Source organism: Marmota marmota, unplaced genomic scaffold (assembly GCF_001458135.2).
Source record: "Marmota marmota marmota unplaced genomic scaffold, marMar, whole genome shotgun sequence".
Classification (NCBI taxonomy): Eukaryota; Metazoa; Chordata; class Mammalia; order Rodentia; family Sciuridae; genus Marmota; species Marmota marmota.
In genome coordinates, this window is record NW_025999982.1 from 9,611,294 (window position 1) to 9,636,759 (window position 25,466).

The window sequence follows — 25,466 nt, forward strand, 5'->3', positions numbered from 1 at the left end:
TATATATATATACACACACACACATATATATGTGTGTGTGTGTGTGTGTGTGTGTATTTTTTTTAAAAAGGCTGGGGATATACTTATAGGTAGAACATCACTGTGAGTTGAATCTCCAGTACTACAAAAAATAAAAATAAAAATTTTAAAAAGAAAGAAATAGAAATCAGAGAACTGTGCATTCTGCTTTGAAACAGATACTTTTGCAGGCAACATAAAATTATTGTAGGCTGAAGGTGGTTGTCTATTCATACATACCTGTATGTATCACCTATACCGTAAGATATGCAGTAAGAGTTCCAGGTGTATAACTCTATTCTCAGACAGAGTCTAGCAGCATACTCTGAGAGAAATGAAACTTAAAGCCAAAAAGAAAATTTTCATGAAAGTCTTTGCCACCAGGATTAACCTTATCCAGAGATGATGTAACTGGTGGAGTTTATCAGAGAAAGAGTCATGTGTGGATGACTGATACATAAAATTACTAACCGGGACACATATGAAAATTCTAGCTACCATTTACTAAACACTATGTGCCAGGCCTTCTTTTTTAAGTTTTTTATAAGGATTAACTAATTAATTCTTAATACTGCTATAAGATAGGCATTTTATTGTTTCTACCTTAAAGCTAATGACTGAGGTACAGAGAGAGATTAACTTGCCCAAATGTCAAGTTAACAGTGGCTGGTCCTCTCTGGCAGGGGACTGTGATTCACGTAGAGAGTTTTGGTTATCTATGACACTGAAATTTTTAACAATAAGAATGTAAGGACTTGTATAATTAGAATTTTTTATATCTCATAACCTTAGTCAGACTTTTTATTGGGCTTTCTGTGGAATTCTATTTGTCTACCACCTGACACACATCTGCACTTGCTCACATGAGCAAGACCCCCATGGTGAGCCTAATATCAGAGCAGCTGGCAGCTCTTGGAGAAGAAGAAGGGGTGGATAATTACTCTTGACAGGTCATGACAGACACAGTCTCTATCCAACCACCAATAAACTTCAAAAACTACCCTAGACTCCGTAAGTTTGCCAGTCTCCAGATCCCAGTTTATGTCAAATATGGCTGTGTCCCCTCTTAGCTTAAGTTAATTCAGGGCATTGAAAAATAAACAAGTTTACAATGGAAGCAGGTAGTAAAAGTTCAGAATAGGGATGAAACAAAGATTGTGATTGGTCATTTACCCTAATTGGATTGCAATATTACAGACTGGCCATGCATAATCCTATTATGAGCACTTTTCATTAATAAGGTTTTATTATAGTTTTATTTCTTACCCATTAAAAAAGGTTTTTTCATCTTCTTCCATATTATTCCACAGTCATTGGTTAGGTTTCCTCTTCTCTATTACCTATGATGGAAATAATCTGTAAGGCCAGAAAAAAAAAGCAATTTCATTTAGCAATTCAAAATATGATCAATATATTACAATGCAGTGAACTCCCTACAAGCCCTCAAACCTGACATAAAAGAATGAAAAAAAAAAACTGACATTTTTTTTTTCAGCTAGGAATCAAGATTTATTCACTTACAGGTAGACTGATTCATAAATGGAAGTATAAAGGTTTACTTCCTGAAAAAGTGCACTGCATTTATTTTAGGTTTTAAAGATGACATATTATCCTTGCATATAATAAGAAAAAATTCATGGTAACAAAATTATCCAAGTATCAAAAGCCAAAATTATTTTTGTATAAGTGAAATACATAATAATGCAATATAGCAGGAGGTGATTCTTTTGTGTTAACTGGTTTCATGATCTTTATGTAAGCAGCAGCATTCTTCTTAAAGAGCAGTGTATAGTCTACACACAGGACCTTATATTAATCAAAGATGTCTAGAGTTTATAATTTGAATAAATTGCACATATAATCATTTTTTAGATTTCTGACAAGTATTCAGGGCACAATAAAGCTTGAGCTTGGCATACTTAACTACTATGTAACAGAATGGAAAATTCTCTATTTTGTCATCCTAATTGCTCACACAAGAATCCCCTTTGGAAGAAACTTTCTTTGTGAAAATATGTTTCCTCAATATGGACCCCCCACCTCTCATGTCCAGTCCCCTTGGAGCGAGTGGGTGGTTCCCTGCAGAATGGCTGTCAAGATCCCAGAATGGTTGTCAAGAAAGGGAAATTGCTCTGCATTAGACAAGGGGAAGAATTTGTTGTTTTATCTCTGAAAGGAAAGTAGAGAAGAATGTTGAGGACAGGGAATGGGAGAGAAGAAAAGAAGAGCTAGCATAATGGAGCAAAGCTGGGATTAGGTAGGGGTGAAGCTCTCAGGTCAAGGGAGGTCTGAAAACGTTTAAGACCGGGGATGCCTTACTAGGAGAGTTGGCTGCATTAATGCAAAGCAAGGCTCACCCCACCTCTATTTGGCCGCCTTTCTTCAGTTACATATACAAAATCTGCAAATGTCCTGTGTGAATAGGGCCTTTCTAAAACCAGTAAAGAAACCAAGTTTCTCATCTGGGTGTGCTGAGTGCAAATCAGTAGCACAGGGCAAGAATGTACAAAGCCAGGAGACAGAAGAGGATGAGAGATCAGGAAACACACAAGGATGTTTAGGGAGAGCTTAAATCTTCCACACATTCTAGGCTGAAGGGTTGGAGGCAAACTTATTCAGGAAAACTACATGAATGGGGTCTCATAAAGTGTCCCTCTTTCCTTATCCAAATGAGCTAACTTGCAATGTAAGAAAACTAAAAAATTAAAAGTTGTCTTAATTATACTTAAAACCAAGTTATTTTAACTAATTTTAGATGCTCCCCAAAAGTTAACTACAATAGTCTCTTCTATATTAAACGACACCCAGGATATTTAAACAGGGGAGTTTATGCTTACAGCCCTATGAAACAGTTATTAATTTGAAGAATAATGACTTTAATAATGATGATATAGATTCTGAAAATTGGGAAATTATAGTAAGTCAGTTCACTTCTAAAAACTATTAGTAAAACTCCACATATTCAAAAATTTTCCATCTGGGTCCCATATACGTCATTTCAACGACTGCAATATGCTTTGGAATGGGAGTGGCATGGAATTACTGATATATAAAAGAAAGCACTAGAGTAGGAACGAAATATAAATGTGGATGACATCTCTTTCAGTGCTCATTTGAAATAAAGTCCCCAAATCACAGGCAGGCATATTCCAAACTTACCTATTAATGAACATACTGATCTCTTGGGCTGTAGGATGTTATCACCATGATGTCCATTTACTAGCAGGAGACCTTACTTAACTTCTCTGAGTCTGTTTCTAATTACCTTCATAGCCCTGGTATGAAAATTAAAGGAGAATGTGGCTAAAATGCTCATACACTGCCTGGCACACAGCCACTGGTTTAGTTTTCTTCATTTAACTTTCTACCCTTAGTTTAGAGGAGTTCCCAGGGCTTGAAAAGGAGAAAAATCAATCTTGGAATGTTACCCAACTAACTTATTCTGACAAATAATAATAATATGAATGAATATGATAGCTATTAACATCTATAAATCCTTTAATGTATGCCAGATATTCATCCAGTACTTCATTCAATCCAACAACTATGAGGTAGATATTATTTTTATTCCCATTTTGCAGACAAGGAAATGGAGGCACAAACAAGTTTCATAGATAATAATTGGCAGAATTAGGATTCAAACACATGTTTCTACTCTTTAAGAAATACTAGCCTCGTCTGATTCATAGTGGGATAGGGAGAGGGAGCATGGGAGGAATAGACGAACTCTAGATAGAGCAGAGACCGTTGGAGGGGAAGGGAGGGGCATGGGGTTAGAAATGATGATGGATTGTGACAGTCATTATTATCCAAAGTACATGTATGAAGACACAAACTGGTGTGAATATACTTAGTATACAACCAGAGATATGAAAAATTGTGCTCTATATTTGTAATAAGAATTATAATGCATTCCACTGTCATATATAAATTTAAAAAATTAATTAAAAATAAATAAATAAGTAACCCATTAAAAAAAAAATGAAATACTAGCCTCAAGGACTAACATCTAGGTGACAGCAGCAAGGCCCTTCTTTGAGGGTTCACTAATATTATTATAGTCAAATAGGGAATGTTCAGAATTGATCTGCAGAATTGACCTGTTACCTAAAAAATACATACAAATATATAATCTATATAATAATTATGGAGTGACTGGATGGTGGGAAGTAAGCATGGTGTCTTAGAGTTTAAAATGTGAATGGGACTAATAGGTGCATTTTAAATTTTTTTTCTTTTTAATATCCAGTCTCTTCATTCTTTCATCAATATATATTGAGGACCTACTCAGGATTAGGCACTTTTTTAGACATCAAAGATGTTCACAATAGGTAAAATAAGATGCAGTTGCTGGGACTCCATAATTTTACTATCAGCAAGGATTTGTTGGATTTAAGTGTGCTCCTTGACTCAGTCATATGATTTTCCTATCCCAATCTATAAGCTCACAGTAAAATGTCTATGTCAAAAATGTTTCAAGTACACAATTAGATGAATAAGAGCAAAACATACTGATATGGCATTTTATGGCTTTCAAAGTACTTCTACACATATCCCTTGGGGTGCCTCAAGCCAGTACTGAGAGCAGGTAAGGCAGGAATAATAGTCTAGGAAGTGATATCTAATGCAGTCTGACTATTGTGGAGTTGAGACATATTCTAACTGCAAAAGAACCAATGGCTCAAAATCTGAATTTGATGCTCTTTCTACATTTGAATAAAAAGTCTACAAAAATGACTTTTTCCAAAGTCAATGTCATAATTGATTTTTTTAAAAATGAGAAACAATCAGCCATATATAATTAAAGTTAAAATAGGCCAAAAGTATTAGAAGATACCAAAGGCTGAAAAAAAAACTCACACAACTAAATAGAGGAATACTCACACAAATAAAGAAAAATTAATAATGCAAAAAGAAATGTAACATTTTTACATTTCAGTGCACAACATGTACAGCATGAACAAAAGATTCAAGATCTGCTCGTTTTGCTTGTTCTAAGATTTGAAATTATCAGTTTATCATGGGTTTTTTAATAATGGTTTTTAAGTCCAAATTCAGGGCTTCTACATAAGAACTGCAAAATAGACTCATGAATTCCTGTGAAACACAAAGAGTGCTAGTATTGCAGTTACACACTCTGTGGTTCAAAATTATCTAGGTAGTAATAGCACTGTTCACTTGACATATGAATTGATTTCTTATGAGCTGTTTATTAAAATGCTTTTTCACCAAAAGACAGAAATTTATGTCAGTTTAAGAAACTATATATTAGAGGGATCATGAACTAAAATCAATTTTCATGCATGTATGAGTTTGTCCGGATGAACCCAACTACTATGTATAACCATTACGATCTAAAAGAGAAAAAAAAAAAAAAAAAGAAATTGTGTGTTTCTGTGTGTATATTACAGCATACATGAAATAGCCAGGTAGATTGTGACCTTACTGAGGCCAGGGATTATTTTCCACTTATTATTTTCCTGTTGAAACACCATAGTAATAGTACAAAAGACATATTAATATATATTTTGGTCAAATGAATCACCAAGAGATGGTCCCATTTTTATATTTATCTTAAATTTTACCTCTTATATAAAATGATTTCTAACATTTGTAAAGTAGCTTTCTTGCTTTGGCCATATCCTCAGCCCAGAATTTCTAATTTTGATACTGACACGTGTACGCACACACACACATAAACACTTCTTTTTTTTTGGTATTAGATCAAACCTAGGACCTCTCACATGTTAGGCCAGCATTCTACCACATCCTCAGTCTTTTCATTTTTTTATCTTGAGACAAGGTCTCACTAAGTTGTCCAGGCTGGCCTTGAATTTGCAATCCTCCTGCCTCAGCCTTTCAAGTAAGAGGGATTACAGATGTTTGCCACAGAGCCTGGCTAAAGTACCTATTCTCAATTTAAAACTCATTTACCACAGCAAACTGGAATTTTATCCTCTTTCCACATGTACACTGTCATGTTAGAACAAAACATTTCATCCTTGAGCCTTCTTAAAGAAAAACAATTTGGGATTAATACAATGATATATGATATTCAGAATCCCAGACTGAAATATGGTCAAGTTCAACATTAGAAATTTTCCTCCCTAAATACCTATATGGTTGTTAGGACCAAAAAGGCTTTAGGAATCCATCTGCCATGTTGACTGACTTCCATATCTAAAAAGATACTCAAAGAATCTGTTAATTTAAAGGGGCACAAGAGTATTTGAAAGTGAAAAAGCCTCAGATTTAAAATCATAAGGCTTGAGTTTAAGTCCCAGATATTCATTTTTTAACAGTGTGACCTTGGACTACTCACTAATGTCTTAGAATCCCTACATCCTCACCGGTAAAAGGATATAAAATCAGCTCTATTCCCTCGCAAAGATGCTACAAAGGTCAAATAAGAAAATAAGAATAAGAACATTTTAAACTGGCAAGAGCCATACATGAATTAATTATTCTTTTTTTTAATATTTGTTTTAGTTATTCTTTCCTTGCTAGCAAAGAAAGAAAAGATTTTAGATTAGTATTCTGAAGAGAAGACACACCAATATTCAAACATTCCATGAGTTCTAGGGAAAGCTGGGATAAAAAGAGCCAGATCACCCAGAATTGAAAGAATTCTAAAATGTGTTTGGTATCCAGTTCTTGATTTCAATTGAAGATGTAGTCTTAACTAAAAGCTTATAAGGACTAGTGGACATAAGATTTTTGCCAGATTGGGAATTCTTTCTCCCCAAATAAGATGACCTAAGAACTTTGGCTTAATATGCTTGCATTCTTCCCAATCATCCAAGATAAATGCAAACAAAAGAATACCAAATCCTATTTAGTCTGGAGAGCAGCCATGTCAGCCTCAAAATCACCTTCACACAGCACACATCACAGTTGCTATTTCATCACTCTGCCTAAATGTAATCTTGTTTTTAATAGCATGCCCTTTTATTTGTTTATTTTTATGTGTTGCTAAGGATCGAACCCAGATCCTCACATGCGCTAAGCAAGAGCTCTACCACTGAGCCACAACTCCAGCCCTTCAAACCATTTTAAAACATTAATTCTGTCATTACCAAGCACTTCTTATAAATACTATAAGACAATTTTGGAAACCCAGAGCAACAACTTCAATGGTGAGAGAATATTTATGAACATTTATCATACACCCACTACACACTACACCCCACGCTGTTTGAGGTGTTTTCACCTATACTTGTTCGTTTGCTTTCCACACTGAGAGAGATGTCAGGTGCATTTTACAGATGAAGAATGAAGAAGGGTCAGATTGGTTAGTAAGTGACTAGCCTATGATCACACAGCCAAGGAAACAGCAGCATCCAGGCTCCAGAGAATTGCGTTGTTAGCAAGGAATGTGAGATTAAATAGTTTTGTGCCCATGGTAAAACTTAATTGGCAGTTAGCTTTGTTCAAGAAGTTCCTGAACAAAAACAGTTTTTAAGTGTTAAACAAAAACAGTTTTTAAATTTAAACATAAAGACTTGTCACTACAGTTAGTTGTTTTCATGGGAAAACCCGCAAAGAAAACACTAATTTACTAAATAAAATCAATAACTGTTTTTATAAAGATTATCTCTTCGAGATCATTTCTAAGTAGGCATCAAAAATTACCTGCATCTCACAAACATGAAAATATTTCAAATAAGAATTTTAAATGCTATATTTTTTAAAATGCTTCCTCTAATCAAAGCTCTTCCTTTAAAATTAAAATGTTAACTCTAACCTGTATATTGCTATTCACTCTAGTAAGTTGTTTTTCCTGAAAATCCCCATTTAAAAAAACACCTAATGTTTTTAAAATAAACATTCTAAATAGGTTCTAAAACAGACAATAATAAAGGTTGAGATAAAATTTCTGAACTACTTATCTGAACCAGGTAATGAGAAGCTAGGGGTATATAGATAAAATCTAAAGTCTATAGAGCTTTTCAACTAAAAGATTCCAGCAGAAATAATTTAACACTTGATGGCTACACTGTTATTTGGTTAGAGTATTCAAAGATACAATAGATCTTAAAAATATAAAATTGCTGGGATTGTGGCTCAGTGGTAAAGAGCTCGCCTAGATGCATGAAGTACTGGGTTCGATCCTCAGCACCACATANAAAAAAAAAAAAAAAAAAAAAAGGCTGTGATATAGCTCAGTGGTAAAGTGCCCTGGGCTCAATCCTGAATACAACAGAGATGGGAAAGGGCAGAATCCCAGTGAGCCCAAATTCCTAACTGTGAAAATGCCCTGTGCCTCAGTTTCTTCACCTATCTCATAAAATTGTTGAGAATTAAACAGTATAAAGTGCTCAGAAAAGTCAATGGCATTGGGGTTAGCTAATTATTTTTTAAGTACTATCTGTGTAAAAAAAAAATTAAATGTACATGTAAAAGACTGAAAGACTTCCATTATTGAGCTATTTTGCTTTCAGATTTGGAATTTAAAACATAATATGCTGGTCACCTTGGTACAAGCCTCTAATCCCAGCTACTTATCTGTAATCCGTGCTCCTAGGAGGCTAAGGCAGGAGGATAGCCAAATTCAAGACCAGTCTGGGCAACTTATCAAGACTCTGTCTCAAAATAAAAAGGGCTGGGGATGTAGTTCAGTGTTAGAGCATTTGCCTAGCATGTGTGAGGCCCTGGGTTCAATCCCCAGCAGCATGAATGAATGAAAAAATAAAATAAGGAGAAGCATGGGGCTGGGGTTGTAGCTCAATGGTTGAGCGCTTGCCTCGCATGCGTGAGGAACTGGGTTCGATCTTCAGCACCACATAAAATAAAATAAATAAATAAAACAAAGATATTGTGTCCATCTACAACTAAAAACAATTCAAAATAAATAAAGAGGGCTGGGGATGTGGCTCAAGCAGTAGCGCGCTCGCCTGGCATGCGTGCAGCCCGGGTTCGATCCTCAGCACCACATACAAACAAAGATATTGTGTCTGCCGAAAAAACTAAAAAAAATAAATAAATATTAAAATTCTCTCTCTCTCTCTCTCTCTCTCTCTCTCTTTGAAAGAAAGAAAGAAAGAAAAGCAAACCCCAAACTTTATTGATAACAGACTAGCAGTAACCTGGGGTGGGGGATAGGGAAATCACACAGGGACTTCTATACAATACAAATGGTTACCTCAGCTTTTTTTTACTATCTTTAAAATGTGCATGTGTTTCCAAATGTATTTCACATATTATTTTTCCCAATAAAGATAAAAACTAATGCATTTCCCAAGCATAGTAACAAGAGTGCATTGTTTAACCTTAGAAGAGAGGGAGAATAAATCTGTTGACTTTTTGCAGGTAACTTCAGATGGCTTGCTATAGTTTACTTAGCCAAGCAAAAATTTCATTGGATTCCACTCAATAATAAGAGATATTATTTTTCTTTGTGGTTTGGCTGTTACAAAGGGTGTCACTGATTCACGGGAACACCTCTTTATGGTCACAAATCTGGAGGTTGTAAGGAATCTCAGCAGGCTTATCTTCTAACAGGTTTGCTCTCCAGATAAGGGAACATGAATTCCCTTAGCTTCTGAAAAACAGGCTTTCTCCACTCTGCTCCCAGCTGTTATTACTAGTTACCACTGTCACACAAAGGGGCACAGCCCATTCTTCAATTGTCTCATGACAGTGACTAGAAAGAGGGTGAATTTATATCATCCATCAGGATCTGTTAAAGACCCAACATGAACCCCAAAAGATGCTAAAACTACAGAGGAGTCCAGTGCTTTAGTCAAAGAAGGTGCCCCATAAATAGGTGTGTCAAAAGTACAAAGCAAGGTTTCTGCTCAAGGATTTTACACATAAGGGAAAATTGGCAGAGAATTATATGCTGATATATAATGAATTCAGCGGAACCTGGGGGCAAAGTTTACAAACTATAAAAGACAGGAGAGAAGGAGAAATAAGAGCAAAGATTTATGTAGCATGGGGTTAAATGGAAGAAGGAGTTTTGGAAGAGAAGAGTTTAAAACTGAGTAAAGAAATCTTTCTAGAAATTTCTCCAAGGAAATCTGTTGACATTTTTACAGGTATACTAATTTGTTCTACATATTTTACCAGTCATAATCATATTAAGCAAAGAATTCCCATCCTCTCTCACAAAGAACTTGAACCCACTGAGAGAAAGGGAATAGTAAGTAGTAGGAAAAAAGAAACATTTTAAATACTCAATATAAATTTTTTAAAACATGAATATCTTTAAATGGTAAGACACAAATTTTCTCCAAGTTTTGTTTTTTTGTTTTTGTTTTTTACTAGGAATTTAACCCAGGGGCAATTGACCACTGAGATACAACCTCATCCCTTTTTATTTTTAATTTTGAGACAGAGTCTCTGTAAGTTGCTTAGGCCTTACTCAGTTTCTGAGGCTGTTCTTGAACTGGCAATCTTCCTGTCTCAGCCTCCCAAACCACCAGAATTAAGGCGTGTGCCACCATGTCCAGCAAATTTTCCCAAGTTTTAAAGTTCATTCAAATAAAACGAGACCCCCAAATATTAACAAGGAAGAAAATCATAAAATATTATTGGGGGGGCTGGGGATGTGGCTCAAGCAGTAGCGTGCTCGCCTGGCATGCGTGCGGCCTGGGTTCGATCCTGAGCACCACATACAAACAAAGATGTTGTGTCCGCCGAAAACTAAAAAATAAATATTAAAAATTCTCTCTCTTTCTCTCTCTCTCTCTCTTTCTTTCTCTCTTTAAAAAAAAATATTATTGGGGTGGAGGTACTGGGGATTGAACTCAGGGGCACTTGACCACGGAGCCACATTCCAGACTTATTTTGTATTGTTTATTTAGAGACAGGGTCTCACTGAGTTACTTAGTGCCTTGCTTTTGCTGAGACTGTCTCTGAACTTATGATCCTCCTGCCTCAGCCTCCAGAGCCACTATGATCACAGGCATGTGCCACCACCACAACTGGCCATAAAATAAAATTTTTTAAATTTCACAAATAACTGTGACTTCAAGCCTAGAGTAAATTAACAGGATATCTGGGTGACATAACTAATGGAAATGGGGTTTCTAAAGGCTGGGAATGTAGCTCTGTGGTAGAATGCTTGCCTAGCATACATAAAGCTCTGGGCTGGATCCCCAACACTGCAAAAAATAACAACAATAATAGTAATGATAATGATGAGAAGGAGGAGGAGGAGGAAGAAGGGGAGAAGTAGAATAGGAAAGGGCTTCTATTTCCAGTTAGTTTAACAGGAAAAGATAGAGCCATATGTGGAAGAAAAAGAACACTACAAAAGAGGTCAATTCTAGTTTAGATGAGTGAAGATGATGGGCTCAGGCCTGTAATCCCAGGAACTAGGGAGGCAGAGTCAGGAGTATCTCAAGTTCAAGGCTAGCCTCAAAAACCTAGTAAGACTCTTGTCTACAAATAAAAAGGACTGGGGTTGTAGTGGTAGAGTACCCCTGTATTCAATCTCAGTAAAGGATGGGAGAGGGGAAGAGAAGGAGTTGTTTTCATCCTCCATTTAGAGAAGCTATATTCACACTAAGGTATAGTTGACAAAACAGTGTATATTTGCAATGTACAAAGTGATTTTTTTATATGTCTATGCACTGTGAAATGGTTAAATCTAGCTGACATATCCATCACTTTACGTACTTATTTTTTGTTGTGAATACAAGAAAGTTGTGGAAGAAGAAAAACAAATTAATAAGTTATTTGATTCAACAAGACAAAGAAGGCTAAAACCCAAGGGCATGTTGAGCGGAAGCCCTGAGCAAACTGAACTGTCCATCAGAAAAACTCAGAATGCCTCTGAAAGGGGGATCAGAAGGTAGGGCTGGAAAGACAGAGAGAGAGAGAGAGAGAGAGAAACACTCCAGTCTGATTCCCAGCAGCTACTGGGCAGAAAATGGGAGTTCTACTCTCTAAAAAGATTAGTAAATAGACTATGAACTTAGGAACAACTAGGGGCAACCCACCTGTCTAAAAAATATTGGAATTAAGACAAAGCCGATATTCTGAAGGTGTCCCCACTCAGCCCCCAAATGCTGCAGTCAGATTGATAAGCCATGTCCAAGAGAAAAACTACATTTACTGACTGCTAGCAGGGCCGTCTCTAAAAAGTTGGGTTCCTGACTAATCACCTCATAATGAAGACTACCAGGCAGGGAACCATGGCACACACCTGTAATCCTTGCTACTTGGGAGGCTGAGGCAGGAGGATGGCAAATCATGCAGCCTCAGCAATTTAGTGAAACCTGCCTCAAATTTAGCAAATGGAAAGGGCTGGGAGTATAACTCAGTGGTGGAGTGCCCCTGGATTCAATCCCCAGTACCACAATAATAATAATAACTACCACCACTAACTTTCAGAATTTGCACTTTGGCAAAGTTAGCTTTCGGTTTTTCAGAGGCTCACTCCTGAATATGTGTAAAAACCTCTGTATATTTAAAGAAACTCCCTAAATGAAAGACCAAAACAAATAAATAAAGGTATTTTAAGGAAATTGAGAGAGTAAAGGAAGCTGAATAAACTTTTTAAAAACTTAAAACAAAAAAAATACAAGAGTATTAAAAAGTAACATTCAGATAAAAAAATGTAAAATGACAGCAGAAATATAGAACTAATTAGAAGGCCAAGACACTTATCAGAAAGTAAACCAAGAGACAAACAGATGGAAAATATAAAAGATGAGAAAATTATAGAACTTTTCAGTCCAGAAGTCCCAACACAGTAAGTTTCAAGACAGATCTGGTGGTGCAGGCCTGTAATCCTGGCAACTCAGGAGGCTGAGGAAGGAAGATGGCAAGTTTGAGCCCAGCCTCAGCAACTCAGTGAGGCCCTAAGCAACTTGGCAAGACCCTGTCTCAAAATAAAAGATAAAAAGGACTGGGGAGGGGCTGGGATTGGAGCTCAGTGATAGAGCGCTTGCCTAGCATGCGTGAGGCACTGGGCTTGATCCCTGGTACCATATAAAAATAAACAAATAAAATTTTTTAAAAAAGTATTATGTCCATCTACAACTAAAAAAAAGAAAAAAAAATCTCAGTACCAAAATAAACAAGTTCCAGAGAGAAAGAATAGGGGAAGCTAAGGGTAAGACAGAGGAGAAAAAGATCAGTTAAAATTTAAGAAAATCTCCCAGAAGTGGGGGAAAAAAAAAATGTTTCTAAATTGAAAAGGCCCTCAGAATTCCCAGAATAACAGATACAATAAGGCCCAGAATGAATCAGGTTACCATAAAATTTCATAACATCTCTAGGGAGGCAAAAAGAATCAAGAATCAGAATAGCATTAGACTTCTCATTGGGAGCAACAGAAGGTAGACGTCAACAGAGCAATGACTGTTGAACTCAGAGAAAATAATCTTCAATCTAGAATTCTATAACCAGGAAAACTATAAATCAATGATTAGGTAATTTTTTCTTAAATGAATAACTTTCGTACCTGCAGATTTACAAACAATGTACATCCCATGCATGGTTCCCTCCAGAGCTTCTAGAAGAGGTGGATCCACAAAATTAAGTAGAAATGACAAAGGAGGAAGATAGGAGGTCCAGAAACATTGGGGTTGGGGATGGTGCCGTTTTCAACATAGGAAGGCAAAGGAAATACCTAGGACATGGGGGAAAGTAGATCCCAGGATGAGAACTATGCAGCTCTAGAGAACAGCCTATCATAAAATTTCTGAACAGGGCTGGGGATGTAGTTCAGTGGTAGAGTGCTTGCCTAGTACATGTGAGGCTTGTCTAGCACTGTGTTTGATCCTCAGCACCACATAAAAATAAATGGATAAAATAAGGATATTGTGTCCATCTACAACTAAAAAACAGTTTTGAAAAATTTCAGAACAATCGGTTTGCTTCACATTTTGGTCAGAAATGAAAATACATTTTAAAAAAAACTATATTGCATCCTTAGGGAAAGGAAGCACATATACTTCATGCCTGTTGGAACAGGTGAAGATCATTCTGAGTCAGTCACTGACCCATTTCTGAAGACTGAAACAAGAAAGAGCAGAACCTACGACAAACCAGAAACAACTGCTGCCCAGCTTCCTCTAAGACCCCAACAACTGACATCTGAATTACAAAATATGCTGTTCTCTATATCTCCAGATACTTTCAAAATTAAGAAAGCTATATTTTCTATTGCCTTTTCATAGCAAAATGAGGGATAAAGTATTTGCTATCATCCACTAATAATAAAGGAGTATTAAAACCATACTTATTAATCACATGTTAGGGTCATTGTGAGAAGGCAGATAGAAGGTGTGGCTTGTTATTTACTCCATTTTCTGACATCTAAGTAAACTGCAAACACAGAAATAGCAAATTCTGGTTTTGTTTGTTATTTTTTGACATTCTATTCATTTCTGACCATTGAAATTTTTTTTAAAGCTAAACCATACCAAAGCTACCTTGGTAAACACATTTGCCCCCCATTTTTCAGCATAAATGAATATAAGAATAGATTACTAGCAAAGTATTTTAACTACAGCATACCAATAGTTTTTAAATAGAATGTTAAACATCTTTTTGTTTCATGGTCTCCTAAAATCTGGAATAAAAATTTACTTTATGCTCTGTTTAAATTTTCTTTTGTTTTTGTTTTTGAGATGGGAGGGGGGTCTCAAAATATTGCCCAATCTGACCTTGAATTTGTAGGCTCAAAAGATGCTTGTTTTAGCCGGGCACAATGTCACACACCTGTAATCCCAGCAACTCAGGAGACTGAGGCAGGAGGACTGTGAGTTCAAAGCCAGCCAGCCTCAGCAACTTAGCAACTCCCTGTCTCAAAACATAAAAAGGTTAAGAATATGGCTCAGTGGTGGAGTGCCCCTGGATTCAATCCCCAGTACCACAATAATAATAATAACTACCACCACTAACTTTCAGAATTTGCACTTTGGCAAAGTTAGCTTTCGGTTTTTCAGAGGCTCACTCCTGAATATGTGTAAAAACCTCTGTATATTTAAAGAAACTCCCTAAATGAAAGACCAAAACAAATAAATAAAGGTATTTTAAGGAAATTGAGAGAGTAAAGGAAGCTGAATAAACTTTTTAAAAACTTAAAACAAAAAAAATACAAGAGTATTAAAAAGTAACATTCANAAAAAAAAAAAAAAAAAAAGAGAGAGAGAGAGAGAAAATCCTTGTTTTAGTCAGTTTTGCATTGCTTCTACCAAAGTAACCTGACAAGGACAACTTATAGGAAGGAAAGTTTATTTGGGGCTCATGGTTTCAGGTTTCAGTGCATTGCTCTGAGTCCCAAAATGAAGCAGGACATCATGGCCAAAGAGCAAGGCCAAGGAAAGTAGTTCACCTAAAGGTGGCTAGAAAGGAGACAGAGGGAGAGAAGGGCCATAGGGAAGAGGCTGGAGGAGGGAGGAATTGGGTATATCTGTAGGCGGTCGATCTGCTTTCTGATCACCATGTAAGCTGCTTCCCTCTGCCACACTCTTATGCTATGATGTCCTGCATCACCTTGAGCTCCACGGACTTGGACTTCTGAAACCGTGAGCCCCCAAATAAACTTTTCCTCCTGTACAGTTGTTCTGGTCAGCTCCTTTAGTCACAGCAGCAAAATAGCTGACTAAAACAGCCACATTTTAGTCCACAGATAAGACATCTTTTTTCATGGTTTTCAATGGTAAAACTATTACTTTATGAAGGAGGAAGTCTCTTTATTTGCTTGGTTTAATTTTCCCCCAAAGATATTTCAACTGCTCAGGAACTTCTCACCAGATTTATGTTTTCTTAAAGATTTCACAAGCAGACTGCTGGCTGCCGATGTAGGTGTTGTAGCTAATATGCTCATTACACCACCCTGCTAACGAAAACTGATTAACATGCAATGTGACTGTCTATCCCACATCCCCTGGGCACAGAAAAAGAATGGCATTTTCAAAAAAAAAAAAAAGGTATTTGTCTCCTCTCCCCTTTTAAACACGAAATGACACAAATCCTAAATGTTAACTTGTATATATAATATTGATAAAGAAAACTAATAGCAATGTATAAGATATTATATGCCTAATAAGATAAATTGCAATACTTTAGTATTTCAAAGTTTAATAGTAAGTGTCAATAGGTAGGAAGATCCAAAAGTGAAGAATAAGAATATTTAGGCCAACCACCAATATTATTTGAAAAACTTTAAACTACATGATCTGGCCAGCCATGGTAGTGCACACCTGAACTCCTAGCACCTCAGGAGGCTGCGGCAGGAAGACTACCAAGTTCAAGGCCAGCTTCAGCAATTTAGCAAGGTCTTAAGCAATTTAGCAAAGCCTATCTCAAAATAAAAATAAAAAGGGCTTGAGATGTGGCTTAGTGGCAGAGCACCCTGGGTTAAATCCCTAGTACCAAAACTACATGATCTGTCAGTGGGGTCAATGGAACCATCACTGTACATGATAAAAGGTAACAGTAATTTACACTGGCTTACAAAAGATAATATAATTCTCAATGGGTGTTACTGTCTGCTGAAAACTATTCACACATTTTATATGCATTATTTAAGTGATTCCTCACAACCATCCAATAGACTAGGTACTAATTATTATCCCATTTTACAGATCATTTTTTGAATCAAATGCAGATTTCTCTACCATTACCTTTAAAACCTCCACCAATTGGCCTAAACTTCTACTATATGCCCTCTTTCTGCCATTTCAGTCCTCATTTCTGACTCAAAACCTTGACTTAGTATTCATATAAATGAAACAGCTCTTTACTTGGCTGATTTCTTTCTTATCTACTACTACAGGAAATTCTTTCATAAAAATGTTCTCAGTTAAATGACCCATCCTGTGCTTGTTAAAATTAAGCACCAAAAGTATACAGAGTAAAAAGTGAACTTAACATTTTACAAAAAAAAGGAGTATTCTATATTGTTCTACAACATGACCCTCTCTTTTTTTTTTTTTTGGTGGTACTGGGGACCAAACCCAGGAACTCATGCATGCTAGGCAAGCATTCAACCACTGAGCTACATTCCCAGCCCTTTTTTTTTTTTTTTAATATTTTTAGTTGTATCAAGAGCTTTGTAATGTTTTGAACAACCAATAAAAAAATAAAAAATTAAAAAATATATTTTTAGTTGTAGATGGACACAATACCTTTATTTATCTTATGTAATGCTGAGGATTGAATCCAGTGCTTCACACATGCTAGACAAGTGCTCCACCACTGAGCTATAACCCCAGCCATTTTTAAATTTTTATTTTAAAACAGGATCTCATTGACTGGCCTCAAATTTATAACCCTCTGGACTCAGCCTCCCTGGTAGCTGGGATTACAGGCATGTACCAGTACCTGGCTATAATGTAACTTTTTAAAATAAATTAATGGCATCTTTCCACATGAACAAATAGAGATCTATGCATCTGGAAAAGCTAAATGGTGTTCTGTGTGGACCTATCATACGTTGTTTAATTAATCTCTGACTGACGAACATCATCTGTTATAACCAGCAATGCTGGAAAGAAAAACTTTATACTCCTATTTTTCACACAAGTGTATGTTATTTAGGACAAATTCCTAGAAGCAGATATGTACATTTTAAATTCCAACAGACATTGCCAAATTTACTTCCAAGAAAACTTATATCCCTGCCAATGTCCCTACATCCCATCCACTATTAACTAACATCAGTTTTTTTAAATTTTCCTCAATCTGATAAGTAAAAAGGTATAATTACATGTTTCATTTTATACTTATTTAAATGATTGGGATTACTGAATTTAGAGGTCAGGTATATTTTGAATTTATTATTAGTTGTACACTAAGCTAAACTGCCTATGGAGAAAAAATTCAAAAATCACATTAACAGTATGTTTGGGAAGACTGTTAATGTCTAATCAATTTGGGTTTTGAGCACAATGATGCCAACTAAAAATGAGACAGATGTCTTAAAATACACTTGAAATACATTGCTATAAGCTCTTCAGAGCTATGACATACACTGTAGAAACATTTCTTTTAATACATATAGCACATGGATAGTCATGTATTCACTTTCTCAATTGCATTTACAACACCCCTCTGATTAGTTCACTTTGACAATATTTCACTTTTTTTATATACAGTGTTGTTTATTAATATGACATTTGACCTCTTTAGATGTTACAAGGTACAAGGTACAATTGGTACTCAGCCATGGGCATCCAATAAAAATAAGACATAGGTGGCTGTATTAGAATATAGAAAAAGGAGAGAGAGTAAGAGAAGTAAATGTTAGCAAGAGCCACATGAATGTTCTAGACATTCTGGTTTATTAAAACAAAACACCAGCACAGCACCACATACTCTATAAATGCATGTATAAATGAGATGACTTTTGTGCCTGAGTGCTGATTCACTGTAAAGGGCTCCATGTCTATTGACTATAATGCTATTAGCAATGACGGCTGAACTGAGCTATTCACACATTTTCTTACCTGATTTTCTTTGTGGCCATCTCCAGGTAACAAATTTTGTCAAGGAAAATTTAATGAGCTCTAACAGGAATTTTGACCTTATTATCCTGATAAATTAGTATCCACAACTGCAAAAATAAGTACTACACAAATTATCTGGCATTGTAGAACATTTTGGATTCAAAACAAACCAGTAAAATTCTATCTACCTTTACTTAGTAATTTTCAACTGAAATTCATATTCACAAAACAAACTGATCCTTAATACTATTTAAAAGTCAAATGCCCTTGCTGTTTTAATATGCCCACATGGCTCATCCAAGTGAACATATGACAGATGCTACACATCTTTCCCACATCAGACTGAAGAGAGAGCAGGAGACAGGAAAGAACAGGACCCCAATGTGACAAAATGCTAAAACCAAGCTATAAATTATCTTCTGGTCACTCTCAGCTGTATTTTGAAAAATCTGACACAAAGGTAGGACCTCCCCTTCCTTTGGAGAGATATGGAGTGTTATAGAAAAGCATCTCCTAACTAGCAAAGGACTGCTGTCCCATCAATCACACAACTTCCCCAGCAAGAGAAACACTGCTGGATGGGTTCTAAAAACAATGCCTGGGTCTTCACATTCTAATGGGAGGGAACAGTGAAGACCAGCTTCCTGGGCTCTAAACTATGCCAGACTGCCCTGCTAATCCTCCCCAAATCCCACAATGTGGGGGTGGGGGTGGGGGACAGAATTGAAAACCCCAAACTGAATCAAGGGCAACAGCTCTAGGTTACAGAAGGTCCTAATATTCCTGTTTGCAGAGGAGATGGTGGAGATGGGGAAACACATACACAAAAGCCTTTAAAAACACAATATAAAAATGCATTTTATCCCTGATCCTTCGATGTGCTAACCAACATCTGCCCCCAATCATTTGCCAGCCCTGGATGCATGGAAGGCATGGAGTAGCAGGCATTTTCACACAGTGAGGCTGGAAGAGATGCTACTAGAGTGTAAATTACTAATTAGCTCAAAAGAAGACAAAGAGAGAAAATACCTGTCACAGAATGGTGTTTACAACTTGACATATAATAAAAACAACCCTGAACATTTCAGAAGAGTGAAATTTCCAGACTTCTATTAACATGTGAATGGAAAAGGAACAGTATTATAGTCTTTAAAAACTGCCCATGTCTCAGAAACAATAACGCATGACTAGAAACAATGCTTTCCAAATAATTTGTAATTTTCTCGTCCCTATGAAAGGGAAGTGTTTTTAATTATTACAATCAGCTTTAATAAGGAGCTATATTTCATAGCTTGATAATAACTTAAACAGGGGGAGAAAAGGAAAAGCAGCCCACAAGTATTGTATTTTACATTTGTCAGAATACTGCTAATATTCCTTTTGCTTAAATTGGACAAGCCTTTCTGTAGATCACAACTTTATCAAATAGATAGGCTATCATTTTAATTAAGATTTGTAGATGACTGGAGCTGGGTCAGTTAATTTCCTTATATGACATCAATCAAAAAGACTCAAAAATTTAGATTTTTGAAGGCAGGCATGGAATGTTAAGATATTTCTATTGATCCTCTCCTTATCCATACTACCTCATCAAATACTACTATTTGTAGTAACCCCAATCAACATACTTAAAGCAATACATTTTGCACTTTGATCTTTTCTAGCTCTTTGAAGCTACATAATGATCCCCTAAATACATTATTTTACCTAAATATTTTTTGGTAGTAGTATTGAGGGGCTCTGTGGCTCCTGTTTCTCAAACAACAATCACCCATTCATCATCAATAGCTCATATGGCCTAAGGACACACCATGCCTGGTGCTAGAAAGATTGTCAATAGAGGGGTACAACACAATTTGTTACTGATGGGAGGGGCCAACATATCTGTCATTCACAGGTGAAAGAATCTTTTTTTTTTTCAGAATGTACTGAAAACAGACTACACAATCATAAAATCCACACTAAACCCAATCTTGACATTCCTTTGTTTTAAGTGCTTGACAAATCAAACACACACCAAACTTTCCAATATATAGTACTCAAAAAACATTCTTACTCCATTTGTACTTTCTCCAATTTTATTTGTTTAAAAGTCCTTACACAGAGAAAATGATAAAATGAATGGGGCAAAATCACAAGTGGTAGTTTTGAGTAAAGGTATTCAGAAGTTCTTTGTATCATTTTTCTATAAGTTTGAAAAACTGTAATAAAATTAAGTCATTAAAAAAATAGAGTATCAACAACAGAAGCTCCCTTTCACAGGGTTGTTTCTGGTTTCAAACCACTCACATACTTAGCTAATATGACCACTCAGTAGTTCTTAGTGATTTTTAAAAATGAGTAGATTGATTTACTTAACCAAATTAAAGCATGAATAAATGTACTTAGTAGATTACTTACACAGGCATACAGAAAGAGAATATAGGAAAAATTTAAAAAAAAAAAATTTTTTAAGTTACCGAAAGGCTGGGGTTGTGGCTTAGAGGTAGGCAGCTCATCTACCATGTGTGAGGCCCTGGGTTTGATCCTTAGCACCACATAAAAATAAAATAAAGGTATTGTGTCCAACTACAACTAAAATAAAAATATTAAAAAAATTTATCAAAAAAAAAGCAAGAGAGAGAGAGAATATAGCCAAAAAAAAAAAAAAAAACAGGATCTAAAAAGATTTTGCTTATGTATATCTGCACTTAAATCTAAGCTCCGTTTTTCCTCAAACAGCAATAGTCTTTCCACTGCAAACCAATTACAGTGTATAAGTGCAGGGCCTATTATAGCTAAAAAAGTAGGCAGAAAATACGCAATGCAGTAGGCATTTTAAAACTGATTTGGGGTTGTTTGGTTTTATTTTATTTTATTTCATTCTGGACTTTGATGTCATCTATGCATTATACACAGTTCTCATGGTGTTTGTCACAGGTTCCCTACTTAGAAAGGAAGTAGGAAAAGTTAAAAAACAGAACCACCTTAATAATTTAAGGACTGGCAAAAAAAAAGACCCATTAAGAGGTGAACAAAACCAGCACTGTTAAACCTGGAGAAGAGATGGCAAAGGATGACCATAAGTCAAGTGGCAGTAATACTGGAGCACACTCTGCCAGTAAAAAGGCAAGGTTGGAATCCCATCCTCACTTCTTGGTAGAATTCTATCTTTTGAACTAAAATAAAAATTAAGGGATGAAGGTATAGCTCAATGTTAAAGGGCATGCTCAGCATGCGTGAGGCCTTGGGTTCAATGCCCAGTGCCAAAAATTAAATAAAGAATAAATGTACCATTAGGCTAACATTTGACCAAAAAATAATAATAATAATAATAATAATAATCTGTTTGTACTAACAGATTTTCAACTACTGAACAAGTAGCTATAGGGAAGTCTTAGGTAATAACCTTGGGCAAGTCACTGAATCTCAAAGATCCTCTGCTTCATCACACATAAAATGAGAACAGTAATAGTAGCTAACTCAAAGGATTGCTGTGAGGAGTAAATGAATTACAACTTGCAAAGCGCTTACAACAGGGTCTGGCACTAAAGCATTATGCATGTGTTAGCTATTATTATGAAGTTCAAGAAGAGCTAAAGAGCTAAAGTAATATAGTAAGCAGCCATTTTTAATTAAAAATTGAGAAAGGAGCAAAAGGAAATAAATACAAATATAGTATTAACTGTGTGTTGCTTAGACAGAAGATAGACCCTCCTGATAGAAAAAAAAAAAAATGACTAAAACTCAGAAGAAATTATATACAAAGGTTGTCACATTACCACTGAAGATTTATAAGAAAATAGGATAAATTTTCATCTACCTGGGATGATTTAAGTGGGACATTGACTGAAGTTGCAGGATAAACTAGAGGTCCTTTCAAGGTCTCTTCCCATCCAAAGACTCTATGATTAACCAGAAAAACATTTACTTATGTACAACCTACTCATACAAATATAAATCTAATAGTTTTTTTTCTTAGAAAATAAGATTATAACCAAAATTAAGTTGAGTAGAATTCTATTTGATGAACAAAGAAAATACAGATTAAATTTATCACTGGTGCCCTTATTGATTGATAGTTATTATCTGAATTAAAAGATCATCCATTCTCAGCTTGAGAAATATCAAATGAAAAATAACCATTCACAATAATAATCAGTGGTTTAGCATACCATGGTAGCACACAGAAACAAAGGTAAGACACAAATGAACTCTTTCCTTTACTTGATCTTATAGTTTATATTTTATTTTTTTACCACTATCAAATGTCTCAGATAATTTATGTAAAAAAATCAAGTTTAAAATAATTACATTATAAAAATGGCAATACCATACATAGTACCACACACTAATACCAGCCCAAACACATCTACAAAGAAAGGAATATGCACACACACCTCAGACAGGTGCCTTCTATCAAACTTATTATTCATCTTGAAAGTTAACATATTCAGACTAATTCTCTCAAAACTTAGCAGCAAAAATAGTAGTTTTTTAGAATCCCATTAAATTGCTAAGTCAATCTACTTACCTTGAATAGTTGCTTAATAGAATCCAGAAAACAAACCATGAACTAAGTACTATGCCACTAATACAGTTAAGAGCTAAATCCAGAGTTAAGATTCTAAATTTTTCCTATATATTAATAACCAGTGTTTCTGATAGTCACAAATCAAAACCTACTCTTTGCTAACTCTCACAAATGCCACAAACCTAATTTGTGCTATTTAGACACAAAACAGTAGTAATCCAAAATTTACACAATTTTGAAATAAGACTCCCCCGCCCGCCCCCAGTGCTTGGGATCAAACCTAGGGTCTCTACCACTAAGCTAGATCTCCAGCCCCTACACAACTCTGGAGAAAAATCATCTTTGTGTATCTGAATGTACACTAATGAAATAATCCCAAATAAGATTCTCTAGAACAGTTTGCATTTTTCCAATGTACATTATACACCTTGGCACCATCAAATGCAAAGTTAGTATTCACTTATATTCTGAGTTAAACACAAAAGCTTCAAATCATTTAAGCAAAATACTATAACCCAAATTTGTCCCAAATTTCTTATCTTCCTCTTAATTTCCAAAAGTGTCTTACAAGTCAAAACTTCTAGAAAATCAGGCAGTGGAGCTATCCAAGGCATCAGTTTGTAGTATTATCTTGCAGAGATTTTTTTTGTATAAAAATTACTCATAAATTCATTGTTTAACCTAAAAGATAATTCCACTACTCTAAAATCCTCCACAACTCTGCAACTCTCCTTTCCTTTCATTTAGTGAAACCAGTGTACCAGAGTATGAAATGTCCCACACAGAGCTAAAGGCAGCTTAGGCACTCAATGCCCTCAAAGCCCTGGTTTAAATCTCTTTCCCAGTAAACTTCCTAGGTTGATTATCTGCCTCTCTATAAAATGATTTCTCAATATTCTCCAGTCACTGAAAACAAGCAGAAACCTGATTGATTACTGGAAAACAAAAAGATTCTCATGTTTATCTATTCCAACAATAGTGCATTCTCCAGTGAAAATGGAAATGCTGGCGATAAAGCACCCCGTCCAGCACTTGTCAGGTACAACACTGCTACAACACCAAAACTATCACATTTCACAGGCACATTGTAAATAAACACAACCTATCCTCCCATTATCACAGCATTAGTGAAATGCAGAGATTTTCTGTATCCAGAGTTGACACTTTATCCTTCACACAAGAAGAAAATCAAATCAAAATGGGTCTCATCTTTTTCAAAGTGGACATGAAAGTTGAATTAAAAGCAATGAAAGGTGGAAGTGGATTCAAAATTCCTTTAAGAGAGAAAGAGGTTTCTGGAATTTCCTACTTTTAAGGACAAAAGGACTCACACTTTCAACACACACTTCTCAATACAGAATTCCTTTCCTGCACCCCCTACCTTGGCCCTTTTTAGTTTTTATCCCTGTCTCTAGGTCCCCTTTCACTCACCATGGTTTCTCCTCTTCTGCACCCAAGGGCCCCTACACTGGATCCTTCACCACAGAATTTGTGCCCTGACCCTAGCAGACCTTCTGAAGCATCTCCCGGGTCCAGATACATTCAATTCCCTCCCATCGCAATCTACCCGCGTTGTACATCCATCCAGACTCCCCCAGCTTCCTTTAACCCGGTTCTCTTTCCTTAATCCCTATTCTATTCTTTAAATCCTGGGGCCCATCTCTTTCTTACTGCTCTCACCGTCTGCTTTTAGTCCTGTCTCTTCACCGCATTGTTTTTACCTTGGATCTTGCTGAACCTCTTCAATTAACACAATTCCCCGGCTATCCTGTCCCGGATCACCATCACTTCTTAAACCCTTACTCTAGTCTCCTTTCAGTTTTTCTGGTCCTTTGGAATTGCCCTATAAACGCCCATCTCTCATCTTTCCTTTCACCCTTCTAGTGGGCTTATTCCCGACTCCACCTGGTTCTAGTCCAGGGTGTGATCAGCTGCCCCTCGCTTTCCAGAATTCACACCCATCTCCCACCGACTAACCCATACCTTTCTCAGAACGCGCCAATCATTCCCACCCCACCGCGGGTCCTAGCCCTTCAGCTCATCTCGCTCTGCACTAGTTCACACCCTTGTCACGTCTGGCTCTTATTCACTCTCTCTCCCCTACTCCCAACTATTACCCCAGCTCTGCCCCTCCTTGTCTTCCACTCCCAACTCTTACCCCTGGACCCCTCACCCCAATACCACCCCGTCAAAGCCTTCCCCTTCAGACCCCCGATCTCGCTCCTAACCCCAGAATCCCTCTTGCCAGCCCCGGTCTCCTAACCTCATTCCCGGTCCGGCTTCCTCAACGCCCACCCTGGCTTTTGCCTCTTTCCTACCTCCTTGCCTGGCTTTTTTCACTCCTCCTCTCCATGGCTTTCTAACCCTTTCTCCTCTTAATCCTCCTCATCTCATTCTCAGCCCGGTCGCCCCCGAACCTTGCTTCACCTCTCCCCTTCAGGCTTTTAACCCAAACCCAGTGATCGCCCACCCCGCCAAAATAAAGCGCCCGCGCGCCCCGGCTCCAGCTCTCGCCTCCCGCC

General features: G+C 36.5%; 1 protein-coding gene across 19 annotated transcripts in view; it reads right to left on the reverse strand.

The window, feature by feature from the left end:
* Positions 1–25,466, reverse strand: part of Usp49 (ubiquitin specific peptidase 49) — an 89,580-nt gene that overhangs the window by 55,548 nt on the left and 8,566 nt on the right. For 4 of the 19 annotated variants that reach the window (XM_048805289.1, XM_048805284.1, XM_015487721.2 and 1 more), the window contains exons 2-6: positions 22,234–22,315; positions 14,643–14,778; positions 13,436–13,603; positions 3,178–3,293; positions 1,285–1,374 (exon numbers count right to left, since the gene is read on the reverse strand). The gene's annotated coding sequence lies outside the window, so the exon portion shown is untranslated. The remainder of the gene's footprint in view (positions 1–1,284; positions 1,375–3,177; positions 3,294–13,435; positions 13,604–14,642; positions 14,779–22,233; positions 22,316–25,466) is intronic. The other 15 variants (XM_048805298.1, XM_048805293.1, XM_048805299.1 and 12 more) reach the window with 10 other exon arrangements.